Source organism: Procambarus clarkii, unplaced genomic scaffold, assembly GCF_040958095.1.
Source record: "Procambarus clarkii isolate CNS0578487 unplaced genomic scaffold, FALCON_Pclarkii_2.0 HiC_scaffold_101, whole genome shotgun sequence".
Classification (NCBI taxonomy): domain Eukaryota; kingdom Metazoa; phylum Arthropoda; class Malacostraca; order Decapoda; family Cambaridae; genus Procambarus; species Procambarus clarkii.
In genome coordinates this window covers 3,550,177-3,572,435 of record NW_027189134.1, presented here as the reverse complement: position 1 = coordinate 3,572,435, position 22,259 = coordinate 3,550,177, and positions in this window count along the sequence as shown.

The following is a 22,259-nucleotide window of genomic DNA, read 5'->3' as shown; positions in this document are numbered from 1 at the left end:
GATAAAATCCTCAAATATGGTTAAATAGTGACTTTTTTCACGTTTTTCATGTAGTTTGATACTACGTAAAAATATTCATTTTTACCAATATTTCGATTCTATTTCATGTAGTATCACGATATGTGATTTGGCCTTCAAATCTCAGAATTTCGCATAATATTTCATTTTAAGCAAGTTTTCTTGCATTTTGTTTTGTACGAAAAATCATCGAATTTAGCAATATTTTGACGTTTATCTTCCCCTTTTCCTTTATGCGACTTAAACAAAATATCATCGAATTAGGCAATATTTTGCCGTTTTTTCCACGTTTTTGTGAATTTTCAGTCCATAGGTATTAATTCATTATATATACGATAAAAATGATATTATTTCATGTAGTATCACGATATGTGATTTGGCCTTCAAATTTCAGAATTTCGCATAATATTGCATTTTAAGCAAGTTTTCTTGCATTTTATTTCGTACGAAAAATCATCGAATTTAGCAATATTTTGACGTTTATCATCCCCTTTTCCTTTATGCGACTTAAACAAAATATCATCGAATTACGCAATATTTTGCCGTTTTTCCACGTTTTTGTGAATTTTCAGTCTATAGGTATTAATTCATTATATATACGATAAAAATGATGCAAACACATAATTTGATTAGATAATAATCTTAAATACTTCATTTTCAATCAACTATTTGTTTCTCGTTAAAATACTGAGTAAGATATTGAAAAGGGGAGAAGTTCTGTTTTTATTGCATATATCGACGTTTCAGCCGGATTAGAGCGGTTTTACGTGTACATCTTCCCTCGGTAATATAAACAGAAAATCAGGAACATTTTAGTTAATTGTAATGAAAACACATTGATTTTTATCATTTGTATTGGAAACAACATTGTCATATGTCTTTTCTTGGATCTAAATAATACGAAACCTCGCTCTATGATTTGAAGTTAAAATCCTCAGATATGGTTATATTTGACTTTTTTCACGTTTTTCATGTAGTTTGATATTACGTAAATATATTCATTTTTACCAATATTTCGATACTATTTCATGTAGTATCACGATATGTGATTTGGCCTTCAAATCTCAGAATTTCGCATAATATTGCATTTTAAGCTAGTTTTCTTGCATTTTGTTTCGTACGAAAAATCATCGAATTTAGCAATATTTTGACGTTTATCATCCCCTTTTCCTTTATTTGATTTAAACAAAATATCATCGAATTACGCAATATTTTGCCGTTTTTCCACGTTTTTGTGAATTTTCAGTGTATAGGTATTAATTCATTATATATACGATAAAAATGATGCAAACACATAATTGATTAGATAATAACCTTAAATACTTCATTTTCAATCATCTATTTGTTTCTCGGTAAAATACTGAGTAAGATATTGAAAAGGGAAGAAGTTCGGTTTTTATTGCATATATCGACGTTTCAGCCGGATTAGAGCGGTTTTACGTGTACATATTCCCTCGGTAATATAAACGGAAAATCAGGAACATTTTAGTTAATTGTAATGAAAACACATTGATTTTTATCATTTGTATTGGAAACAACATTGTCATATGTCTTTTCTTGGATCTAAATAATACGAAACCTCGCTCTATGATTTGAAGTTAAAATCCTCAAATATGGTTAAATGGTGACTTTTTTCACGTTTTTATGTAGTTTGATACTACGTAAATATATTCATTTTTACCAATATTTCGATTCTATTTCATGTAGTATCACGATATGTGATTTGGCCTTCAAATCTCAGAATTTCGCATAATATTGCATTTTAAGCAAGAGCTAGCCTTTTGTTTCGTACGAACAATCATCGAATTTATCAATATTTTGACGTTTATCATCCCCTTTTCCTTTATGTGATTTAAACAAAATATCATCGAATTAGGCAATATATTGCCGTTTTCCACGTTTATGTGAATTTTAAGTCTATGGGTTTAGACTATTTTTATCGTATATATTCATATATATACGATAAAAATGATGCAAACCTATAATTAATTAGATAATAACCTTAAATACTTCATTTTCAATCAACTATTTGTTTCTCGTTAAATACTGTGTAAAATATAGAAAAGGGGAGAAGTTCGGTTTTTATTGCATATATCGACGTTTCAGCCGGATTAGAGCGGTTTTACGCGTACATCTTCCCTCGGTAATATAAACGGAAAATCAGGAACATTTTAGTTAATTCTAATGAAAACACATTGATTTTTATCATTTGTATTGAAACAGCATTGTCATAAGTCTTTTCTTGGATCTAAATAATACGAAACCTCTCTCTATGATTTGAAGATAAAATCCTCAAATATGGTTAAATAGTGACTTTTTTCACGTTTTTCATGTAGTTTGATACTACGTAAAAATATTCATTTTTACCAATATTTCGATTCTATTTCATGTAGTATCACGATATGTGATTTGGCCTTCAAATCTCAGAATTTCGCATAATATTTCATTTTAAGCAAGTTTTCTTGCATTTTGTTTTGTACGAAAAATAATCGAATTTAGCAATATTTTGACGTTTATCTTCCCCTTTTCCTTTATGCGACTTAAACAAATATCATCGAATTAGGCAATATTTTGCCGTTTTTCCACGTTTTTGTGAATTTTCAGTCCATAGGTATTAATTCATTATATATACGATAAAAATGATATTATTTCATGTAGTATCACGATATGTGATTTGGCCTTCAAATTTCAGAATTTCGCATAATATTGCATTTTAAGCAAGTTTTCTTGCATTATGTTTCGTACGAAAAATCATCGAATTTAGCAATATTTTGACGTTTATCATCCCCTTTTCCTTTATGTGACATAAACAAAATATCATCGAATTAGGCAATATTTGCCGTTTTCCACGTTTTTGTGAATTTTCAGTCTATGGGTATTAATTCATATATATACGACAAAAATTATGCAAACACATAATTGATAATAACCTTAAATACTTCATTTTCAATCATCTATTTGTTTCTCGTTAAAATACCGAGTAAGATATTGAAAAGGGGAGAAGTTCTGTTTTTATTGCATATATCGACGTTTCAGCCGGAATAGAGCGATTTTCGTGTACATCTTCCATCGGTAATATAAACGGAAAATCAGGAACATTTAGTTAATTCTAATGAAAACACATTGATTTTTATCATTTGTATTGGAAACAACATTGTCATTTGTCTTTTCTTGGATCTAAATAATACGAAACCTCGCTCTATGATTTGAAGTTAAAATCCTCAAATATGGTTAATGGGTGACTTTTTTCACGTTTTCATGTAGTTTGATACTACGTAAATATATTCATTTTTACCAATATTTCGATTCTATTTCATGTAGTATCACGATATGTGATTTGGCCTTCAAATCTCAGAATTTCGCATAATATTGCATTTTAAGCAAGTTTTCTTGCCTTTTGTTTCGTACGAACAATCATCGAATTTAGCAATATTTTGACGTTTATCATCCCCTTTTCCTTTATGTGACTTAAACAAAATATCATCGAATTAGGCAATATTTGCCGTTTTCCACGTTTTTGTGAATTTTCAGTCTATAGGTATTAATTCATATATATACGATAAAAATTATGCAAACACATAATTGATTAGAGAATAACCTTAAATACTTCATTTTCAATCATCTATTTGTTTCTCGGTAAAATACTGAGTAAGATATTGTAAAGGGGAGAAGTTCGGTTTTTATTGCATATATCGACGTTTCAGCCGGATTAGAGCGGTTTTACGTGTACATATTCCCTCGGTAATATAAACGGAAAATCAGGAACATTTTAGTTAATTGTAATGAAAACACATTGATTTTTATCATTTGTATTGGAAACAACATTGTCATATGTCTTTTCTTGGATCTAAATAATACGAAACCTCGCTCTATGATTTGAAGTTAAAATCCTCAAATATGGTTAAATGGTGACTTTTTTCACGTTTTTCATGTAGTTTGATACTACTTAAATATATTCATTTTTACCAATATTTCGGTTCTATTTCATGTAGTATCACGATATGTGATTTGGCCTTCAAATCTCAGAATTTCGCATAATATTGCATTTTAAGCAAGAGCTAGCCTTTTGTTTCGTACGAACAATCATCGAATTTATCAATATTTTGACGTTTATCATCCCCTTTTCCTTTATGTGATTTAAACAAATATCATCGAATTAGGCAATATATTGCCGTTTTCCACGTTTTTGTGAATTTTAAGTCTATGGGTTTAGACTATTTTTATCGTATATATTCATATATATACGATAAAAATGATGCAAACCTATAATTAATTAGATAATAACCTTAAATACTTCATTTTCAATCAACTATTTGTTTCTCGTTAAAATACTGTGTAAAATATAGAAAAGGGGATAAGTTCGGTTTTTATTGCATATTTCGACGTTTCAGCCGGATTAGAGCGGTTTTACGCGTACATCTTCCCTCGGTAATATAAACGGAAAATCAGGAACATTTTAGTTAATTCTAATGAAAACACATTGATTTTTATCATTTGTATTGGAAACAGCATTGTCATAAGTCTTTTCTTGGATCTAAATAATACGAAACCTCTCTCTATGATTTGAAGATAAAATCCTCAAATATGGTTAAATAGTGACTTTTTTCACGTTTTTCATGTAGTTTGATACTACGTAAAAATATTCATTTTTACCAATATTTCGATTCTATTTCATGTAGTATCACGATATGTGATTTGGCCTTCAAATCTCAGAATTTCGCATAATATTTCATTTTAAGCAAGTTTTCTTGCATTTTGTTTTGTACGAAAAATCATCGAATTTAGCAATATTTTGACGTTTATCTTCCCCTTTTCCTTTATGCGACTTAAACAAAATATCATCGAATTAGGCAATATTTTGCCGTTTTTCCACGTTTTTGTGAATTTTCAGTCCATAGGTATTAATTCATTATATATACGATAAAAATGATATTATTTCATGTAGTATCACGATATGTGATTTGGCCTTCAAATTTCAGAATTTCGCATAATATTGCATTTTAAGCAAGTTTTCTTGCATTTTATTTCGTACGAAAAATCATCGAATTTAGCAATATTTTGACGTTTATCATCCCCTTTTCCTTTATGCGACTTAAACAAAATATCATCGAATTACGCAATATTTTGCCGTTTTTCCACGTTTTTGTGAATTTTCAGTCTATAGGTATTAATTCATTATATATACGATAAAAATGATGCAAACACATAATTTGATTAGATAATAATCTTAAATACTTCATTTTCAATCAACTATTTGTTTCTCGTTAAAATACTGAGTAAGATATTGAAAAGGGGAGAAGTTCTGTTTTTATTGCATATATCGGCGTTTCAGCCGGATTAGAGCGGTTTTACGTGTACATCTTCCCTCGGTAATATAAACAGAAAATCAGGAACATTTTAGTTAATTGTAATGAAAACACATTGATTTTTATCATTTGTATTGGAAACAACATTGTCATATGTCTTTTCTTGGATCTAAATAATACGAAACCTCGCTCTATGATTTGAAGTTAAAATCCTCAGATATGGTTATATTTTGACTTTTTTCACGTTTTTCATGTAGTTTGATATTACGTAAATATATTCATTTTTACCAATATTTCGATACTATTTCATGTAGTATCACGATATGTGATTTGGCCTTCAAATCTCAGAATTTCGCATAATATTGCATTTTAAGCTAGTTTTCTTGCATTTTGTTTCGTACGAAAAATCATCGAATTTAGCAATATTTTGACGTTTATCATCCCCTTTTCCTTTATTTGATTTAAACAAAATATCATCGAATTACGCAATATTTTGCCGTTTTTCCACGTTTTTGTGAATTTTCAGTGTATAGGTATTAATTCATTATATATACGATAAAAATGATGCAAACACATAATTGATTAGATAATAACCTTAAATACTTCATTTTCAATCATCTATTTGTTTCTCGGTAAAATACTGAGTAAGATATTGAAAAGGGAAGAAGTTCGGTTTTTATTGCATATATCGACGTTTCAGCCGGATTAGAGCGGTTTTACGTGAACATATTCCCTCGGTAATATAAACGGAAAATCAGGAACATTTTAGTTAATTGTAATGAAAACACATTGATTTTTATCATTTGTATTGGAAACAACATTGTCATATGTCTTTTCTTGGATCTAAATAATACGAAACCTCGCTCTATGATTTGAAGTTAAAAGCCTCAAATATGGTTAAATGGTGACTTTTTTCACGTTTTTCATGTAGTTTGACACTACGTAAATATATTCATTTTACCAATATTTCGGTTCTATTTCATGTAGTATCACGATATGTGATTTGGCCTTCAAATCTCAGAATTTCGCATAATATTTCATTTTAAGCAAGTTTTCTTGCATTTTGTTTCGTACGAAAAATCATCGAATTTAGCAATATTTTGACGTTTATCATCCCCTTTTCCTTTATGTGACTTAAACAAAATATCATCGAATTAGGCAATATTTTGCCGTTTTCCACGTTTTTGTGAATTTTCAGTATATGGGTATTAATTCATATATATACGATAAAAATTATGCAAACACATAATTGATTAGATAATAACCTTAAATACTTCATTTTCAATCATCTATTTGTTTCTCGTTAAAATACTGAGTAAGATATTGTAAAGGGGAGAAGATCGGTTTTTATTGCATATATCGACGTTTCAGCCGGATTAGAGCGGTTTTACGTGTACATCTTCCCTTGGTAATATAAACAGAAAATCAGGAACATTTTAGTTAATTGTAATGAAAACACATTGATTTTTATCATTTGTATTGGAAACAACATTGTCATATGTCTTTTCTTGGATCTAAATAATACGAAACCTCGCTCTATGATTTGAAGTTAAAATCCTTAAATATGGTTATATATTGACTTTTTTCACGTTTTTCATGTAGTTTGATATTACGTAAATATATTCATTTTTACCAATATTTCGATACTATTTCATGTAGTATCACGATATGTGATTTGGCCTTCAAATCTCAGAATTTCGCATAATATTGCATTTTAAGCAAGTTTTCTTGCATTTTGTTTCGTACGAAAAATCATCGAATTTAGCAATATTTTGACGTTTATCATCCCCTTTTCCTTTATGTGACTTAAACAAAATATCATCGAATTAGGCAATATTTTGCCGTTTTCCACGTTTTTGTGAATTTTCAGTATATGGGTATTAATTCATATATATACGATAAAAATTATGCAAACACATAATTGATTAGATAATAACCTTAAATACTTCATTTTCAATCATCTATTTGTTTCTCGTTAAAATACTGAGTAAGATATTGTAAAGGGGAGAAGTTCGGTTTTTATTGCATATATCGACGTTTCAGCCCGATTAGAGCGGTTTTACGTGTACATCTTCCCTCGGTAATATAAACAGAAAATCAGGAACATTTTAGTTAATTGTAATAAAAACACATTGATTTTTATCATTTGTATTGGAAACAACATTGTCATATGTCTTTTCTTGGATCTAAATAATACGAAACCTCGCTCTATGATTTGAAGTTAAAATCCTCAAATATGGTTATATTTTGACTTTTTTCACGTTTTTCATGTAGTTTGATATTACGTAAATATATTCATTTTTACCAATATTTCAAAACTATTTCATGTAGTATCACGATATGTGATTTGGCCTTCAAATCTCAGAATTTCGTATAATATTGCTTTTTAAGCAAGTTTTCTTGCATTTTGTTTCGTACGAAAAATCATCGAATTTAGCAATATTTTGACGTTTATCATCCCCTTTTCCTTTATTTGATTTAAACAAAATATCATCGAATTACGCAATATTTTGCCGTTTTTCCACGTTTTTGTGAATTTTCAGTCTATTGGTATTAATTCATTATATATACGATAAAAATGATGCAAACACATAATTGATTAGATAATAACCTTAAATACTTCATTTCAATCAACTATTTGTTTCTCGTTAAAATACTGAGTAAGATATTGAAAAGGGGAGAAGTTCTGTTTTTATTGCATATATCGACGTTTCAGCCGGATTAGAGCGGTTTTACTTGTACATATTTTCAATCAACTATTTGTTTCTCGTTAAAATACTGAGTAAGATATTGAAAAGGGGAGAAGTTCTGTTTTTATTGCATATATCGACGTTTCAGCCGGATTAGAGCGGTTTTACGTGTACATATTCCCTCGGTAATATAAACGGAAAATCAGGAACATTTTAGTTAATTGTAATGAAAGCACATTGATTTTTATCATTTGTATTGGAAACAACATTGTCATATGTCTTTTCTTGGATCTAAATAATACGAAACCTCGCTCTATGATTTGAAGTTAAAATCCTCAAATATGGTTAAATGGTGACTTTTTTCACGTTTTTATGTAGTTTGATACTACGTAAATATATTCATTTTTACCAATATTTCGATTCTATTTCATGTAGTATCACGATATGTGATTTGGCCTTCAAATCTCAGAATTTCCCATAATATTGCATTTTAAGCAAGTTTTCTTGCCTTTTGTTTCGTACGAACAATCATCGAATTTAGCAATATTTTGACGTTTATCATCCCCTTTTCCTTTATGTGACTTAAACAAAATATCATCGAATTAGGCAATATTTGGCCGTTTTCCACGTTTTTGTGAATTTTAAGTCTATGGGTTTAGACTATTTTTATCGTATATATTCATATATATACGATAAAAATGATGCAAACCTGTAATTAATTAGATAATAACCTTAAATACTTCATTTTCAATCATCTATTTGTTTCTCGTTAAAATACTGAGTAAAATATAAAAAAGGGGAGAAGTTCGGTTTTTATTGCATATATCGACGTTTCAGCCGGATTAGAGCGGTTTTACGTGTACATCTTCCCTCGGTAATATAAACGGAAAATCAGGAACATTTTAGTTAATTCTAATGAAAACACATTGATTTTTATCATTTGTATTGGAAACAGCATTGTCATAAGTCTTTTCTTGGATCTAAATAATACGAAACCTCTCTCTATGATTTGAAGATAAAATCCTCAAATATGGTTAATAGTGACTTTTTTCACGTTTTTCATGTAGTTTGATACTACGTAAATATATTCATTTTTACCAATATTTCGATTCTATTTCATGTAGTATCACGATATGTGATTTGGCCTTCAAATCTCAGAATTTCGCATAATATTTCATTTTAAGCAAGTTTTCTTGCATTTTGTTTTGTACGAAAAATCATCGAATTTAGCAATATTTTGACGTTTATCTTCCCCTTTTCCTTTATGCGACTTAAACAAAATATCATCGAATTAGGCAATATTTTGCCGTTTTTCCACGTTTTTGTGAATTTTCAGTCCATAGGTATTAATTCATTATATATACGATAAAAATGATACTATTTCATGTAGTATCAAGATATGTGATTTGGCCTTCAAATATCAGAATTTCGCATAATATTGCATTTTAAGCAAGTTTTCTTGCATTATGTTTCGTACGAAAAATCATCGAATTTAGCAATATTTTGACGTTTATCTTCCCCTTTTCCTTTATGCGACTTAAACAAAATATCATCGAATTAGGCAATATTTTGCCGTTTTTCCACGTTTTTGTGAATTTTCAGTCCATAGGTATTAATTCATTATATATACGATAAAAATGATACTATTTCATGTAGTATCAAGATATGTGATTTGGCCTTCAAATATCAGAATTTCGCATAATATTGCATTTTAAGCAAGTTTTCTTGCATTATGTTTCGTACGAAAAATCATCGAATTTAGCAATATTTTGACGTTTATCATCCCCTTTTCCTTTATGTGACATAAACAAAATATCATCGAATTAGGCAATATTTTGCCGTTTTCCACGTTTTTGTGAATTTTCAGTCTATGGGTATTAATTCATATATATACGACAAAAATTATGCAAACACATAATTGATAATAACCTTAAATACTTCATTTTCAATCATCTATTTGTTTCTCGTTAAAATACTGAGTAAGATATTGAAAAGGGGAGAAGTTCTGTTTTTATTGCATATATCGACGTTTCAGCCGGAATAGAGCGATTTTCGTGTACATCTTCCATCGGTAATATAAACGGAAAATCAGGAACATTTTAGTTAATTCTAATGAAAACACATTGATTTTTATCATTTGTATTGGAAACAACATTGTCATTTGTCTTTTCTTGGATCTAAATAATACGAAACCTCGCTCTATGATTTGAAGTTAAAATCCTCAAATATGGTTAACGGGTGACTTTTTTCACGTTTTTCATGTAGTTTGATACTAGGTAAATATTCATTTTTACCAATATTTCGATTCTATTTCATGTAGTATCACGATATGTGATTTGGCCTTCAAATCTCAGAATTTCGCATAATATTGCATTTTAAGCACGTTTTATTGCATTTTATTTCGTACGAAAAATCATCGAATTTAGCAATATTTTGACGTTTATCATCCCCTTTTCCTTTATTTGATTTAAACAAAATATCATCGAATTACGCAATATTTTGCCGTTTTTCCACGTTTTTGTGAATTTTCAGTCTATAGGTATTAATTCATTATATATACGATAAAAATGATGCAAACACATAATTGATTAGATAATAACCTTAAATACTTCATTTTCAATCATCTATTTGTTTCTCGTTAAAATACTGAGTAAGATATTGAAAAGGGGAGAAGTTCTGTTTTTATTGCATATATCGACGTTTCAGCCGGATTAGAGCGGTTTTACGTGTACATCTTCCCTCGGTAATATAAACAGAAAATCAGGAACATTTTAGTTAATTGTAATGAAAACACATTGATTTTTATCATTTGTATTGGAAACAACATTGTCATATGTCTTTTCTTGGATCTAAATAATACGAAACCTCGCTCTATGATTTGAAGTTAAAATCCTCAGATATGGTTATATTTTGACTTTTTTCACGTTTTTCATGTAGTTTGATATTACGTAAATATATTCATTTTTACCAATATTTCGATACTATTTCATGTAGTATCACGATATGTGATTTGGCCTTCAAATCTCAGAATTTCGCATAATATTGCATTTTAAGCTAGTTTTCTTGCATTTTGTTTCGTACGAAAAATCATCGAATTTAGCAATATTTTGACGTTTATCATCCCCTTTTCCTTCATGTGACAAACAAAATATCATCGAATTAGGCAATATTTTGCCGTTTTCCACGTTTTTGTGAATTTTCAGTCTATAGGTATTAATTCATATATATACGATAAAAATTATGCAAACACATAATTGATTAGAGAATAACCTTAAATACTTCATTTTCAATCATCTATTTGTTTCTCGGTAAAATACTGAGTAAGATATTGAAAAGGGAAGAAGTTCGGTTTTTATTGCATATATCGACGTTTCAGCCGGATTAGAGCGGTTTTACGTGTACATCTTCCCTCGGTAATATAAACAGAAAATCAGGAACATTTTAGTTAATTGTAATGAAAACACATTGATTTTTATCATTTGTATTGGAAACAACATTGTCATATGTCTTTTCTTGGATCTAAATAATACGAAACCTCGCTCTATGATTTGAAGTTAAAATCCTCAAATATGGTTATATATTGACTTTTTTCACGTTTTTCATGTAGTTTGATATTACGTAAATATATTCATTTTTACCAATATTTCGATACTATTTCATGTAGTTTCACGATATGTGATTTGGCCTTCAAATCTCAGAATTTCGCATAATATTGCATTTTAAGCAAGTTTTCTTGCATTTTGTTTCGTACGAAAAATCATCGAATTTAGCAATATTTTGACGTTTATCATCCCCTTTTCCTTTATGTGACTTAAACAAAATATCATCGAATTAGGCAATATTTTGCCGTTTTCCACGTTTTTGTGAATTTTCAGTATATGGGTATTAATTCATATATATACGATAAAAATTATGCAAACACATAATTGATTAGATAATAACCTTAAATACTTCATTTTCAATCATCTATTTGTTTCTCGTTAAAATACTGAGTAAGATATTGTAAAGGGGAGAAGTTCGGTTTTTATTGCATATATCGACGTTTCAGCCCGATTAGAGCGGTTTTACGTGTACATCTTCCCTCGGTAATATAAACAGAAAATCAGGAACATTTTAGTTAATTGTAATGAAAACACATTGATTTTTATCATTGTATTGGAAACAACATTGTCATATGTCTTTTCTTGGATCTAAATAATACGAAACCTCGCTCTATGATTTGAAGTTAAAATCCTCAAATATGGTTATATTTTGACTTTTTTCACGTTTTTCATGTAGTTTGATATTACGTAAATATATTCATTTTTACCAATATTTCGATACTATTTCATGTAGTATCACGATATGTGATTTGGCCTTCAAATCTCAGAATTTCGCATAATATTGCATTTTAAGCTAGTTTTCTTGCCTTTTGTTTCGTACGAAAAATCATCGAATTTAGCAATATTTTGACGTTTATCATCCCCTTTTCCTTTATGTGACTTAAACAAAATATAATCGAATTAGGCAATATTTTGCCGTTTTCCACGTTTTTGTGAATTTTCAGTATATGGGTATTAATTCATATATATACGATAAAATTATGCAAACCATAATTGATCAGATAATAACCTTAAATACTTCATTTTCAATCATCTATTTGTTTCTCGTTAAAAATACTGAGTAAGATATTGTAAAGGGGAGAAGTTCGGTTTTTATTGCATATATCGAAGTTTCAGCCAGATTAGAGCGGTTTTACGTGTACATCTTCCCTCGGTAATATAAACGGAAAATCAGGAACATTTTAGTTAATTGTAATGAAAACACATTGATTTTTATCATTTGTATTGGAAACAACATTGTCATATGTCTTTTCTTGGATCTAAATAATCCCCCCCCCTCAACCTCGCTCTATGATTTGAAGTTAAAATCCTCAAATATGGTTAAATGGTGACTTTTTTCACGTTTTTTCATGTAGTTTGATACTACGTAAATATATTCATTTTTACCAATATTTCGATTCTATTTCATGTAGTATCACGATATGTGATTTGGCCTTCAAATCTCAGAATTTCGCATAATATTGCTTTTTAAGCAAGTTTTCTTGCATTTGTTTCGTACGAAAAATCATCGAATTTAGCAATATTTTGACGTTTATCATCCCCTTTCCCTTTATTTGATTTAAACAAAATATCATCGAATTACGCAATATTTTGCCGTTTTTCCACGTTTTTTGTGAATTTTCAGTCTATAGGTATTAATTCATTATATATACGATAAAAATGATGCAAACACATAATTGATTAGATAATAACCTTAAATACTTCATTTTCAATCAACTATTTGTTTCTCGTTAAAATACTGAGTAAGATATTGAAAAGGGGAGAAGTTCTGTTTTTATTGCATATATCGACGTTTCAGCCGGATTAGAGCGGTTTTACGTGTACATCTTCCCTCGGTAATATAAACAGAAAATCAGGAACATTTTAGTTAATTGTAATGAAAACACATTGATTTTTATCATTTGTATTGGAAACAACATTGTCATATGTCTTTTCTTGGATCTAAATAATACGAAACCTCGCTCTATGATTTGAAGTTAAATCCTCAAATATGGTTAAATGGTGACTTTTTTCACGTTTTTCATGTAGTTTGATACTACGTAAATATATTCATTTTTACCAATATTTCGATTCTATTTCATGTAGTATCACGATATGTAATTGGCCTTCAAATCTCAGAATTTCGCATAATATTGCATTTTAAGCAAGTTTTCTTGCCTTTTGTTTCGTACGAACAATCATCGAATTTAGCAATATTTTGACGTTTATCATCCCCTTTTCCTTTATGTGACTTAAACAAAATATCATCGAATTAGGCAATATTTGGCCGTTTTCCATGTTTTTGTGAATTTTAAGTCTATGGGTTTAGACTATTTTTATCGTATATCATATATATACGATAAAAATGATGCAAACCTATAATTAATTAGATAATAACCTTAAATACTTCATTTTCAATCATCTATTTGTTTCTCGTTAAAATACTGAGTAAAATATAGAAAAGGGGAGAAGTTCGGTTTTTATTGCATATATCGACGTTTCAGCCGGATTAGAGCGGTTTTACGTGTACATCTTCCCTCGGTAATATAAACGGAAAATCAGGAACATTTTAGTTAATTCTAATGAAAACACATTGATTTTTATCATTTGTATTGGAAACAGCATTGTCATAAGTCTTTTCTTGGATCTAAATAATACGAAACCTCTCTCTATGATTTGAAGATAAAATCCTCAAATATGGTTAATAGTGACTTTTTTCACGTTTTTCATGTAGTTTGATACTACGTAAATATATTCATTTTTACCAATATTTCGATTCTATTTCATGTAGTATCACGATATGTGATTTGGCCTTCAAATCTCAGAATTTCGAATAATATTGCATTTTAAGCAAGTTTTCTTGCCTTTTGTTCCGTACGAACAATCATCGAATTTAGCAATATTTTGACGTTTATCATCCCCTTTTCCTTTATGTGACTTAAACAAAATATCATCGAATTAGGCAATATTTGGCCGTTTTCCACGTTTTTGTGAATTTTAAGTCTATGGGTTTAGACTATTTTTATCGTATATATTCATATATATACGATAAAAATGATGCAAACCTATAATTAATTAGATAATAACCTTAAATACTTCATTTTCAATCATCTATTTGTTTCTCGTTAAAATACTGAGTAAAATATAGAAAAGGGGAGAAGTTCGGTTTTTATTGCATATATCGACGTTTCAGCCGGATTAGAGCGGTTTTACGTGTACATCTTCCCTCGGTAATATAAACGGAAAATCAGGAACATTTTAGTTAATTCTAATGAAAACACATTGATTTTTATCATTTGTATTGGAAACAGCATTGTCATAAGTCTTTTCTTGGATCTAAATAATACGAAACCTCTCTCTATGATTTGAAGATAAAATCCTCAAATATGGTTAATAGTGACTTTTTTCACGTTTTTCATGTAGTTTGATACTACGTAAATATATTCATTTTTACCAATATTTCGATTCTATTTCATGTAGTATCACGATATGTGATTTGGCCTTCAAATCTCAGAATTTCGCATAATATTTCATTTTAAGCAAGTTTTCTTGCATTTTGTTTTGTACGAAAAATCATCGAATTTAGCAATATTTTGACGTTTATCTTCCCCTTTTCCTTTATGCGACTTAAACAAAATATCATCGAATTAGGCAATATTTTGCCGTTTTTCCACGTTTTTGTGAATTTTCAGTCCATAGGTATTAATTCATTATATATACGATAAAAATGATACTATTTCATGTAGTATCAAGATATGTGATTTGGCCTTCAAATCTCAGAATTTCGCATAATATTGCATTTTAAGCAAGTTTTCTTGCATTATGTTTCGTACGAAAAATCATCGAATTTAGCAATATTTGTGACGTTTATCATCCCCTTTTCCTTTATGTGACATAAACAAAATATCATCGAATTAGGCAATATTTTGCCGTTTTCCACGTTTTGTGAATTTTCAGTCTATGGGTATTAATTCATATATATACGACAAAAATTATGCAAACACATAATTGATAATAACCTTAAATACTTCATTTTCAATCATCTATTTGTTTCTCGTTAAAATACTGAGTAAGATATTGAAAAGGGGAGAAGTTCTGTTTTTATTGCATATATCGACGTTTCAGCCGGAATAGAGCGATTTTCGTGTACATCTTCCATCGGTAATATAAACGGAAAATCAGGAACATTTTAGTTAATTCTAATGAAAACACATTGATTTTTATCATTTGTATTGGAAACAACATTGTCATTTGTCTTTTCTTGGATCTAAATAATACGAAACCTCGCTCTATGATTTGAAGTTAAAATCCTCAAATATGGTTAACGGGTGACTTTTTTCACGTTTTTCATGTAGTTTGATACTAGGTAAATATATTCATTTTTACCAATATTTCGATTCTATTTCATGTAGTATCACGATATGTGATTTGGCATTCAAATCTCAGAATTTCGCATAATATTGCATTTTAAGCTAGTTTTCTTGCATTTTGTTTCGTACGAAAAATCATCGAATTTAGCAATATTTTGACGTTTATCATCCCCTTTTCCTTTATGTGACTTAAACAAAATATCATCGAATTAGGCAATATTTTGCCGTTTTCCACGTTTTTGTGAATTTTCAGTCTATAGGTATTAATTCATATATATACGATAAAAATTATACAAACACATAATTGATTAGAGAATAACCTTAAATACTTCATTTTCAATCATCTATTTGTTTCTCGGTAAAATACTGAGTAAGATATTGAAAAGGGGAGAAGTTCGGTTTTTATTGCATATATCGACGTTTCAGCCGGATTAGAGCGGTTTTACGTGTACATATTCCCTCGGTAATATAAACGGAAAATCAGGAACATTTTAGTTAATTGTAATGAAAACACATTGATTTTTATCATTTGTATTGGAAACAACATTGTCATATGTCTTTCTTGGATCTAAATAATACGAAACCTCGCTCTATGATTTGAAGTTAAAATCCTCAAATATGGTTAAATGGTGACTTTTTTCACGTTTTTCATGTAGTTTGATACTACGTAAATATATTCATTTTTACCAATATTTCGGTTCTATTTCATGTAGTATCACGATATGTGATTTGGCCTTCAAATCTCAGAATTTCGCATAATATTGCATTTTAAGCAAGAGCTAGCCTTTTGTTTCGTACGAACAATCATCGAATTTATCAATATTTTGACGTTTATCATCCCCTTTTCCTTTATGTGATTTAAACAAAATATCATCGAATTAGGCAATATATTGCCGTTTTCCACGTTTTTGTGAATTTTAAGTCTATGGGTTTAGACTATTTTTATCGTATATTCATATATATACGATAAAAATGATGCAAACCTATAATTAATTAGATAATAACCTTAAATACTTCATTTTCAATCAACTATTTGTTTCTCGTTAAAATACTGTGTAAAATATAGAAAAGGGGAGAAGTTCGGTTTTTATTGCATATATCGACGTTTCAGCCGGATTAGAGCGGTTTTACGCGTACATCTTCCCTCGGTAATATAAACGGAAAATCAGGAACATTTTAGTTAATTCTAATGAAAACACATTGATTTTTATCATTTGTATTGGAAACAGCATTGTCATAAGTCTTTTCTTGGATCTAAATAATACGAAACCTCTCTCTATGATTTGAAGATAAAATCCTCAAATATGGTTAAATAGTGACTTTTTTCACGTTTTTCATGTAGTTTGATACTACGTAAAAATATTCATTTTTACCAATATTTCGATTCTATTTCATGTAGTATCACGATATGTGATTTGGCCTTCAAATCTCAGAATTTCGCATAATATTTCATTTTAAGCAAGTTTTCTTGCATTTTGTTTTGTACGAAAAATCATCGAATTTAGCAATATTTTGACGTTTATCTTCCCCTTTTCCTTTATGCGACTTAAACAAAATATCATCGAATTAGGCAATATTTTGCCGTTTTTCCACGTTTTTGTGAATTTTCAGTCCATAGGTATTAATTCATTATATATACGATAAAAATGATATTATTTCATGTAGTATCACGATATGTGATTTGGCCTTCAAATTTCAGAATTTCGCATAATATTGCATTTTAAGCAAGTTTTCTTGCATTATGTTTCGTACGAAAAATCATCGAATTTAGCAATATTTTGACGTTTATCATCCCCTTTTCCTTTATGTGACATAAACAAAATATCATCGAATTAGGCAATATTTTGCCGTTTTCCACGTTTTTGTGAATTTTCAGTCTATGGGTATTAATTCATATATATACGACAAAAATTATGCAAACACATAATTGATAATAACCTTAAATACTTCATTTTCAATCATCTATTTGTTTCTCGTTAAAATACCGAGTAAGATATTGAAAAGGGGAGAAGTTCTGTTTTTATTGCATATATCGACGTTTCAGCCGGAATAGAGCGATTTTCGTGTACATCTTCCATCGGTAATATAAACGGAAAGTCAGGAACATTTTAGTTAATTCTAATGAAAACACATTGATTTTTATCATTTGTATTGGAAACAACATTGTCATTTGTCTTTTCTTGGATCTAAATAATACGAAACCTCGCTCTATGATTTGAAGTTAAAATCCTCAAATATGGTTAACGGGTGACTTTTTTCACGTTTTTCATGTAGTTTGATACTACGTAAATATATTCATTTTTACCAATATTTCGATTCTATTTCATGTAGTATCACGATATGTGATTTGGCCTTCAAATCTCAGAATTTCGCATAATATTGCATTTTAAGCAAGTTTTCTTGCCTTTTGTTTCGTACGAACAATCATCGAATTTAGCAATATTTTGACGTTTATCATCCCCTTTTCCTTTATGTGACTTAAACAAAATATCATCGAATTAGGCAATATTTGGCCGTTTTCCACGTTTTTGTGAATTTTAAGTCTATGGGTTTAGACTATTTTTATCGTATATATTCATATATATACGATAATAAAAATGATGCAAACCTATAATTAATTAGATAATAACCTTAAATACTTCATTTTCAATCAACTATTTGTTTCTCGTTAAAATACTGTGTAAAATATAGAAAAGGGGAGAAGTTCGGTTTTTATTGCATATATCACGTTTCAGCCGGATTAGAGCGGTTTTACGCGTACATCTTTCCTCGTATATAAACGGAAAATCAGGAACATTTTTAGTTAATTCTAATGAAAACACATTGATTTTTATCATTTGTATGGAAACAGCATTGTCATAGTCTTTTCTTGGATCTAAATAATACGAAACCTCTCTCTATGATTTGAAGATAAATCCTCAAATATGGTTAAATAGTGACTTTTTTCACGTTTTTCATGTAGTTTGATACTACGTAAAAATATTCATTTTACCAATATTTCGATTCTATTTCATGTAGTATCACGATATGTGATTTGGCCTTCAAATCTCAGAATTTCGCATATATTTCATTTTAAGCAAGTTTTTCTTGCATTTTGTTTTGTACGAAAAATCATCGAATTTAGCAATATTTTGACGTTTATCTTCCCCTTTTCCTTTATGCGACTTAAACAAAAATCATCGAATTAGGCAATATTTTGCCGTTTTTCCACGTTTTTGTGAATTTTCAGTCCATAGGTATTAATTCATTATATATACGATAAAAATGATATTATTTCATGTAGTATCACGATATGTGATTTGGCCTTCAAATTTCAGAATTTCGCATAATATTGCATTTTAAGCAAGTTTTCTTGCATTATGTTTCGTACGAAAAATCATCGAATTTAGCAATATTTTGACGTTTATCATCCCCTTTTCCTTTATGTGACATAAACAAAATATCATCGAATTAGGCAATATTTTGCCGTTTTCCACGTTTTTGTGAATTTTCAGTCTATGGGTATTAATTCATTATATACGACAAAAATATGCAAACACATAATTGATAATAACCTTAAATACTTCATTTTCAATCATCTATTTGTTTCTCGTTAAAATACCGAGTAAGATATTGAAAAGGGGAGAAGTTCTGTTTTTATTGCATATATCGACGTTTCAGCCGGAATAGAGCGATTTTCGTGTACATCTTCCATCGGTAATATAAACGGAAATCAGGAACATTTTAGTTAATCTAATGAAAACACATTGATTTTTATCATTTGTATTGGAAACAACATTGTCATTTGTCTTTTCTTGGATCTAAATAATACGAAACCTCGCTCTATATTTGAAGTTAAAATCCTCAAATATGGTTAACGGGTGACTTTTTTCACGTTTTTCATGTAGTTTGATACTACGTAAATATATTCATTTTTACCAATATTTCGATTCTATTTCATGTAGTATCACGATATGTGATTTGGCCTTCAATCTCAGAATTTCGCAAATATTGCATTTTAAGCAAGTTTTCTTGCTTTTGTTTCGTACGAACAATCATCGAATTAGCAATATTTTGACGTTTATCATCCCTTTTCCTTTATGTGACTTAAACAAAATATCATCGAATTAGGCAATATTTGGCCGTTTTCCACGTTTTTGTGATTTTAAGTCTATGGGTTTAGACTATTTTTATCGTATATATTCATATATATACGATAAAAATGATGCAAACCTATAATTAATTAGATAATAACCTTAAATACTTCATTTTCAATCATCTATTTGTTTCTCGTTAAAATACTGAGTAAAATATAGAAAAGGGGAGAAGTTCGGTTTTTATTGCATATATCGACGTTTCAGCCGGATTAGAGCGGTTTTACGTGTACATCTTCCCTCGGTAATATAACGGAAAATCAGGAACATTTTAGTTAATTCTAATGAAAACACATTGATTTTTATCATTTGTATTGGAAACAGCATTGTCATAAGTCTTTTCTTGGATCTAAATAATAAACGAAACCTCTCTCTATGATTTGAAGATAAAATCCTCAAATATGGTTAATAGTGACTTTTTTCACGTTTTTCATGTAGTTTGATACTACGTAAATATATTCATTTTTACCAATATTTCGATTCTATTTCATGTAGTATCACGATATGTGATTTGGCCTTCAAATCTCAGAATTTCGCATAATATTTCATTTTAAGCAAGTTTTCTTGCATTTTGTTTTGTACGAAAAATCATCGAATTTAGCAATATTTGGGACGTTTATCTTCCCCTTTTCCTTTATGCGACTTAAACAAAATATCATCGAATTAGGCATATTTTGCCGTTTTTCCACGTTTTTGTGAATTTTCAGTCCATAGGTATTAATTCATTATTATATACGATAAAAATGATACTATTTCATGTAGTATCAAGATATGTGATTTGGCCTTCAAATCTCAGAATTTCGCATAATATTGCATTTTAAGCAAGTTTTCTTGCATTATGTTTCGTACGAAAAATCATCGAATTTAGCAATATTTTGACGTTTATCATCCCCTTTTCCTTTATGTGACATAAACAAAATATCATCGAATTAGGCAATATTTTGCCGTTTCCACGTTTTTGTGAATTTTCAGTCTATGGGTATTAATTCATATATATACGACAAAAATTATGCAAACACTAATTGATAATAACCTTAAATACTTCATTTTCAATCATCTATTTGTTTCTCGTTAAAATACTGAGTAAGATATTGAAAAGGGGAGAAGTTCTGTTTTTATTGCATATATCGACGTTTCAGCCGGAATAGAGCGATTTCGTGTACATCTTCCATCGGTAATATAAACAGAAAATCAGGAACATTTTAGTTAATTCTAATGAAAACACATTGATTTTTATCATTTGTATTGGAAACAACATTGTCATTTGTCTTTTCTTGGATCTAAATAATACGAAACCTCGCTCTATGATTTGAAGTTAAAATCCTCAAATATGGTTAACGGGTGACTTTTTTCACGTTTTTCATGTAGTTTGATACTAGGTAAATATATTCATTTTTACCAATATTTCGATTCTATTTCATGTAGTATCACGATATGTGATTTGGCATTCAAATCTCAGAATTTCGCATAATATTGCATTTTAAGCTAGTTTTCTTGCATTTTGTTTCGTACGAAAAATCATCGAATTTAGCAATATTTTGACGTTTATCATCCCCTTTTCCTTTATGTGACTTAAACAAAATATCATCGAATTAGGCAATATTTTGCCGTTTTCCACGTTTTTGTGAACTTTCAGTCTATAGGTATTAATTCATATATATACGATAAAAATTATGCAAACACATAATTGATTAGAGAATAACCTTAAATACTTCATTTTCAATCATCTATTTGTTTCTCGGTAAAATACTGAGTAAGATATTGAAAAGGGAGAAGTTCGGTTTTTATTGCATATATCGACGTTTCAGCCGGATTAGAGCGGTTTTACGTGTACATATTCCCTCGGTAATATAAACGGAAAATCAGGAACATTTTAGTTAATTGTAATGAAAACACATTGATTTTTATCATTTGTATTGGAAACAACATTGTCATATGTCTTTTCTTGGATCTAAATAATACGAAACCTCGCTCTATGATTTGAAGTTAAAATCCTCAAATATGGTTAAATGGTGACTTTTTTCACGTTTTTCATGTAGTTTGATACTACGTAAATATATTCATTTTTTACCAATATTTCGGTTCTATTTCATGTAGTATCACGATATGTGATTTGGCCTTCAAATCTCAGAATTTCGCATAATATGCATTTTAAGCAAGA